This window comes from Melospiza melodia, chromosome 17 (genome assembly GCF_035770615.1).
Source record: "Melospiza melodia melodia isolate bMelMel2 chromosome 17, bMelMel2.pri, whole genome shotgun sequence".
Taxonomy (NCBI): Eukaryota; Metazoa; Chordata; class Aves; order Passeriformes; family Passerellidae; genus Melospiza; species Melospiza melodia.
Genome location: NC_086210.1, coordinates 1,592,501 through 1,600,511, shown reverse-complemented (window position 1 = coordinate 1,600,511; position 8,011 = coordinate 1,592,501). Strand labels below are relative to the sequence as shown.

The 8,011-nt window shown below is 49.3% G+C and overlaps 1 pseudogene; it reads right to left on the bottom strand.

Moving 5' to 3' along the window:
- Positions 1–2,751: 2,751 nt before the first annotated feature.
- LOC134426208 (28S ribosomal RNA) overlaps positions 2,752–8,011 on the bottom strand; it is an 8,032-nt pseudogene continuing 2,772 nt past the window's right edge.

The following is an 8,011-nucleotide window of genomic DNA, read 5'->3' as shown; positions in this document are numbered from 1 at the left end:
TAATTGTTGCAATAAAGGTGGCGTATTGAGATGGCCCCAGATTCGCCAGGCTCCACAACATTTGCCCTGTGCACCTGACCTTGTTGGGGTCATTATCATGCTGTCCATCCCTCCCAAAGAGTACCTCCAATACTGTTACTTCTCTCAGCTGTTGGATCCCATCCTCTAGTCTTCCAGCACATTCTATGGTGCTGCTCCTGCATTCTCTCCCTGTGAACAAACCTCTCTCTGACACTTATTAAAAGCCCTGGCTCCCTTACAAAAATCTGATTGATACCTGAGTCCTGGGTCAAGCGTCCCAAATCCTTGCCTCACCACCATCCAGCTGGACACCTGTACCCATAAGATCCCAGACCCAGAGTAACCAGGTTGTATAAGCCTCACGTCCCTGTCCGTACAATGTCTGTGTGCAGATTACAGAGACTTTTGTACATCAGGGACTCAGTGATGATCTCAACCATTGGCTCCCCTGTGAGTTGTGAGGGCCCTCCATTCTTATCCTTGTCTGGGTGCTCTGATTTCATCTTAAACCTCCTCGTTTCCACAGAGCAACTGCTGCTGGCTGTGACTGCCTCTGCAGTTCAGCTGGAACTTGGACAGTTGTAACATCTGTGGGTTCCGCTGCTGCACCATCAGACTCTCCCTCTTTGAGGCAGGGGGAGGTTTCCTCACCAGCTGGGGAAGTGTATTCCTTCAGCATCTGGCCCATCTCACACATCTCCTTCATCAGACCCCCCACCCAATCTGGGTGGTTCATTTCTGAGGTGGGCTGTGGGGCGTGGTCAGGCTCTGGGGTGTTGAGGATTTTTTGTAGGTTGAGGAGTTCTTGCTAGACAATGGCCATATTCGGCCGATGCACAATCCAGCCTGCTTGTACTAATGGACAATGAACACATTCACAAAAAATGGATAATGGACATATTCAGAAATGGGGTCAGTATATCCTTGAGAAAGATACAAGAAGAAGAGTCATCAGGACTCAGCAAGTTTGTCAGCAAGCTTGGGAGAGTGAGAAAAAAGAGAAAGCAATGGGTGGGCCAGACATCCACAGCAAGATGCACGAAAAATTAGATGATCCAATAAGCATTTTAATTTAGATGTGTTAACAGCTAGGATTAACCAATCATGTATTAGCTAGAGAAGCGTGGGCAGTAGAAACTTATTATAAATCTGGTCTTTTTAGGGATAATAAATTTGGCTTCACTTGATCATACTGGTCATGGTGTGATGTCCCTGAACATCCGCACCTCGCAACTGGGCTCCTGGAAGTCTTCATCTATGTCACATTCTGTGGGTTTTTATTTACTCCTTATTTGTCCATCCTGTAGAAAAGGATTGGTGTCAGTGGGAAACTGACATTGCTTGTTTGAAGGGGAGCCCACCCATCCTGCCTGAGAATGATGAACTCCTCTGTTTTAAAGTCTCTTTTTGAGGGTCTCTTCTTGGGTCTTCTACAGGTTGGTTTTTTGTTTCCTCTCCTCCAGGCTGTCCTGGCCTGTGCTGGGAAAAGCCCACTGCAGGGACATCTGTGCACCCTGGGATCCCAGGGTCCTGGGCATCTGCATGGGGATGGGCAACATAACAAAGGACTGTCTGGAGGCCTTTGGAAATGGGAATTTATGGACAGGTGGGACTGCTCAATCTGACTGCACCAGGCCCTCACCTCTAGATCTCTTTCCTGCTTGGCAGGGTTCAGTTTCCAGGGAGTGTGGGCAAGGACTGGCACTCACCTGCACAGAAAGGCTTCTGCCTTTTGTCCCTGTAGCTAAACCCAGGGTGAGATTCCTCCTTTAGTGCTCAAAGAAAGGAAAGGAAATCCCAGAAGGGATGTGCTCTGTCTTTGAAATCATTACCAATTGTGAGGAAGACCCCTGCTAAAGTAGGACGTGTCCCTGATCAAAGAAGGTCACCCCTCTGACCAAACTGATCCCAGCCCAAAGGCCAGGCCTTCTGCTGGGCTCCGGAAGGGGTGCTGCAGGCAATGTGCTCAGGGGAGAGACCTCCACTGCCCTCACTTCTCTCAGGGATAACACATCCCATCCCATCCCATCCCAAGGGTTCCCAGGATGGCCACAGACATGAGGAATGGGATCCAGCACACTTAACGACTGTGTCGAATATCAGGTTTAGGACTTTCCCAACCAGCAGTCATGAACCACATATCCTGAACATGAAGTAGATATGAAAATAAAATAAAAAAGAAAACCAGGACATTTAACAAGGACCTTTCCCCAAGGAAATCCAGGACTGCACTGAGCAGGTTCTGGGGCAGAACACATCCCACAGATGGCCCAGGAGCCCCATGCAGTGCTGGGGAGTTCCTGACCCTCGGGCCCACTGAGGCTCTCCTGGGCCAGGGAGCTGCCTCAGCTGCCACAGCACTCGGGCACCACACAGGTGCCTCAGTCCCACCAGAGCACAGCCACCCACGAGAGGGTGAGACCCTTCTGCCACACACCAGGAGTGGAGAGGAACCTCCCAGGCCCCTTCACTGTCCCTTGGCACATTCATTTCAGCCTGACCCTCAAAGCCCTGCTCAGCAACATCCCCCACTAGAGTAGGATGTGTCCCTGGTCAAAGGAGGTCACCCCTCTGACCAAACTGATCCCAGCCCAAAGGCTAGGCCTTCAGCTGGACTCTGGAAGGGGTTCTGCAGGCAATGTTTTCAGGGGAGAGATCTCCATTGGCCTCACTTCTCTAAGGGATAACACATCCCATCCCATCCCAAGGGTTCCCAGGATTATTATTGCAACAGTACATCATCAGTAGGGTAAAACTAACCTGTCTCATGACAGTCTAAACCAAGCTCAGATTCCCTATTAGTGGGTGAACAATCCAACGCTTGGTGAATTCTGCTTCACAATGATAGGAAGAGCCGACATCGAAGGATCAAAAAGCGATGTCACTATGAACGCTTGGCCGCCACAAGCCAGTTATCCCTGTGGTAACTTTTCTGACACCTCCTGCTTAAAACCCAAAAAAGCCAGAAGGATCGTGAGGCCCCGCTTTCATGGTCTGTATTCGTACTGAAAATCAAGATCAAGCGAGCTTTTGCCCTTCTGCTCCATGGGAGGTTTCCGTCCTCCCTGAGCTTGCCTTAGGACACCTGTGTTACGCTTTGACAGGTGTACCGCCCCAGTCAAACTCCCCACCTGCCGCTGTCCCCGGAGCAGGTCGTGGCCGGCGCGCGCCGGCCTCTTGGCGCCAGAAGCGAGAGCCCCCCTCGGGGTTCGCCCCCCGCCGCCTCACCGGGTAAGTGAAAAAACGATCAGAGTAGTGGTATTTCACTGATGGCCGGGACGCCGGCGGGTGGGTCGCCCCGCACCACCGAGCGCGTGCCCGGCTTCCCACTTATTCTACACCTCTCATGTCTCTTCACAGCGCTAGACTAGAGTCAAACTCAACAGGGTCTTCTTTCCCTGCTGATTCCACCAAACCCGTTCCCTTGGCTGTGGTTTCGCTGGATAGTAGGTAGGGACAGTGGGAATCTTCTTCATCCATTCATGCACGTCACTAATTAGATTACGAGGCATTTGGCTATTTAATAAACACATACAAATTGTATATGTTCCTTTTCCGGGTTAAGTAAGGTGGCCCGTCCACCTGAATGACCAAATTGGAATTTATAGCCCAAAATGGGCTAGACGCGGTTATGACGGATGAACCCCTCCCAAACAAATACCGATTCCACTGTCCAGCGAACCTGTCGAGGGGAGAGGCCTAGTTTATTTACCAGGATTTACACAGATACAATTGATCTAGCTTTGCTAATGAATATATTTACAATGTCAACGGAGGTGGATGCTAGGGCCCATGCGGTTCTCTCTAGCCTTGTTTTAGAGAGACCAAGGGCGGTCAGCAACTCATTATTATTGCCAAACCATTTGGTACGGGCTCCCATGGGGAAGCCAACATATTCAATGTCATCAGCATTGGTCAGTTGCTGAATTTCTGTATGAAGGCGCTGATATTTTTTGGCCTTCTCCAAGGCGGCCTCAGTCAATGAGACATCAGAGTGCTCAGACCTCACAGTCACATTGACCACAACTGCCTTAGAACCTTTGACAAAGATTAAATCCAGTTTAAATAGTTAATTTTCATAATCCCTTAGGTGTGGCTCCTCAAAAACTGCCCAACACTCCCTCTTAGCCTCCTCGCTAAGAGTTTTCACAGATGGCATTGTGTCTCTTAATCCTGGCATCTTGAGTGATGGCACAGTTTCTGACAATGTGGGCTGTGGTCTCAAATCTAGCTCCACAATGTCCACATGATTGAGCAACATACTCTTGTTTACCCCTAGCCAGGAATTCTCTTGTTGGGTAGACATTCGCTCTGAGTTGTAGGGCCGTGATTAGTTTACAGTGAGGTATGCCCTTAAACTGCCCTATCCAGGCATTACTGATCTCATCATTCTCGAAATGCTCAATCCCATGGCCCTGGGCAACCAGATGGGTCCATTTATGAAATTCTCGTTTCCTCCAGTTACAAGGTCTTGGGTATCGAATCTTAGGGATGGGTGCTTCCCATTCCAGCCAGGCTCCATCGTCGCCCCCAAACTCTACCAATGGTAAAGGCTCCCAAATCGATGGGATGGACTCTTGTGTCCTCCCCGCTTTCAACCACAATTTTCCAAATAACCGTTCCAGATGTACTTCCTTGAGATAGTTCACAAGAGTCTCATCCGAAGACTGGGCTAATCTATGGAGTCTTCGCACCTGAATACTTGGAATGAGCAACGCCAACTTGATGAGGTCTAAACCGCCATCTTTAAAACTCGAATACAAGATCGCATCACATGTACTGGGGGGAAGATGAAGCCATTCCTTAACCGTGTTATGAATTAATTGGTCAAGGGATTCAAGCAGGCCCACCTTAACTTCGGTATGGTCAGCCAGATATATCAGTCTCGGGATGGTATAGGTCCTGAGTACATCGACTTTCTGAAGAGGTTTTAAGGGCGAACGACCAATCCGATGAAGCCAATCCATGAGCTTCTCTGATAGTCTAGGATCTGGAAAGCCAGTCCAGGGGTCAACCCATGTGCTGACGTACCTTTCTGAGCTCCCTGGGTCGATCATGTTAAGGGGGGATCCATTAATCACCCACGTGGGACAATCATTGATAGTATACGAGTCCCTTGTAGGCTTGATGTAAAAGCCATGACATTTTCCCCCCTGCGTACTGAGGCCAGTTAGATTGCAAAAGGCCTCCAAAATTTTGATGTTATGACACATGCCTTCCCAAGAGTCACTCAGCAGCACCAAGTCATCAGCAAATGCCATGGCTGTAAATTTCCAGCCCCCATGATGGAAAACCTCACCTTCATTCTCGAGTTTATATAGAAGGGGGTCCATCACTAAAATTGAGCAGCAAAGGTGACATGGGGTCGCCTTGCTTGACACCTGAGCAAATGTATATGGGGTCTGTCCTTTCTCTTCCCATGGAAATGCACATCTTAACATCCCAATATATTTCCCTCACCAACTCTATCATGTGTGGATCCACCCCTCTCTGGACCAGACCCTCAAATGCTGATGACAGACGGTGTCAAATGCCTTAGCAATGTCCACGAACACAACCCCCAGATGTTTATGCTCTCACTTAGCTGTTCCACCACAAGCCGTAACAACTTGAGGTTTTCGGCACAACCTGATGCGCAAATAAAACCCCGTTGCCGGGGGTTGATGGGACATGCTTTGGACAGCCTCGCAGTAGCAATCCTGGAAAACAGCCTAATCACCACTGAACCAATAGTGATAGGCCTCCAGTTATTGATATCACCAAGCTTCTCGGCATTTGAAGACTTGGGTATCAAGACTGTCTTGCAGTCCCGCAGCGCATCTGGAACAGTACCAGTGATAAGCCAGAGGCTGAACATCTCAGTCAACTGGGAAAACTTTGGGCCTTTTGCAATAATCTGACCCAAAGTGATCCCATCTGGCCCGGGAGCAGAGGTTTTACACATCTCTCTCATGTTCTTATCAATCTCTTTTCCAGTAATTAAGGCCTCGAATGTGGCGTTATCCGCCTCCTTAAATGGAGGGAAATCAAGTAGGCCACCAAATATATCAGATGTATCCCACCTTCTTTTAAAGTGATCATGGAGAACACTTGATGGTAATTGGCACTGAGAGGCTTCCGTGCTGTCCAGGATCACGTATGAGGCACCTTCTATGTAACTCGTACAGCAGTTGGAACCTCAAGAATTTTCCCCTCTTAATAGCTCTTCTGCGCATCCAATTTGATAGAGTTTTGGATGCTTTTTGGCCATGGGATGCCTGCGTCTTTTGACCCTTGATAGATTTAGTTTGGCTAGGCACACCCAGAATACCAAGAAACTCCTTATAAACATCGTTCAGCACCCGACCTGGATCTTGCCCATCAAGAACTTTCTTGAAGGCTTCCCGATATATGGTCAATTTGCCAAACGATAATCCCGCTTTGATGACTTTCCAGAATTGGAGCTTTAACTGTCCCTCCTTGGGCATCCCTCCTTACCAGATCCGGCAGGACGTTCAGTTCCAGTGGCACCTACTAGTCCTTCATGACCTTTCACGGAGGGACGCCTTTTATCACTAATCTGCTCTGCCATTTTAGTTGGAATATGCTCCGCTACAAGTTGGTTGATATTCCGCTTACTGGCAAACTTGTCCACCAATTGTACCAGAAGAGCCTCTTCCTCCTTAGTCCATACCCGTTTGTGGGCCCCTCAGGCCGATGACTCTTTGGGATGAGAAGCAACAATCCGCTCCACATTTCGCACAAGAGGATGTCTTATTCTCTTGTGCAGACCCAGGCCAGTCTTAGTAGCGAACCCACGTTGGCACACGTCACAGACCCATTCCCCAGTGGGAGCCACACACACCACCCCCTTGCAGCGCGGGATGTGACAGGAGATACTGTGGTATTTTATATTTTGTTTACCACATTTTGAACACCTGAAAATGATCTTTCTCTGTCCGTGCGCCCTTTTGAGATGGTCAATCAGCCCCAACATCCTAGTAAACCAGGTCTCACAACAAGGACAAGATGGTTGTTTGTCAGGCATGGACACGACAGGTGTTCTTGGCGTTGTACCACCACCTTCAGACCCGTGAGGAGCCTTGGGTGTTTTGGGCTCTTCACTAGCTCCCATCGCGCTCTCAGCCTCAGGTGTTTTGGGCTCTTCGGTACCTCCCACCGCACTCTCAGCCTCATCCTGGGCCATCCCCATAGGGGAGATCTCATAGGGCTCAGGGAGTTGCCCCAAACCCTACCAAACATCCACATGATGTACACCATCTTCTTTAACAATTCTGGAGTTAAAAAACTCCAAACTTACAAGATCGAATCCCTCTTCCCTGGGCACACAGGGCATAGATGGTAATTTGACATCAATGACCCTTAGATCTAATGGGTCAGTCTGAGTGGTAGTCAAGATATAACGCAAAGCCATTTTGTCAGTCTGGTAAGCAATAAAGTGACAAGTCCAAGTGAGAGTAGAAGCATATAGTAGCTGACCCTCTCTCAAACTACCAACTGTGTCAACAACAGCCCATGGACAAGGCTCTGTGCAACAGCGAACTAACTGTGCCAACCTTTTTGTTTCAGCAATTCGTGAAACTATCATTGGGTGGTGAGTCCAACGACAGGGAGGGCTGATATGCGCCCTCTCTCACACTGGGGCAGAAGTCGACTCAGTTACCATGAGGGTATCCGGCAGGACCACGAGGAGGTGCGACTTCCGCGACTATGCCCAGTTAGTAAATATAGTTACTCCCGCCGTTTACCCACGCTTCATTGAATTTCTTCACTTTGACATTCAGAGCATTGGGCAGAAATTACATCGCGTCAACACCCGCCTCAGGCCTTCACAATGCTTTGTTTTAATTAAGTAGTCGGATTCCCCTGGTCCGCACCAGTTCTAAGCCGGCTGCTAGGCACTGACTGAGGCAGGGCGCTGGCCCGGAGACCCTCCCCCGGGGACCCTCCCCCGCACGAACCGCTCAGCCTACGCTGGCTGCGGCTGCGC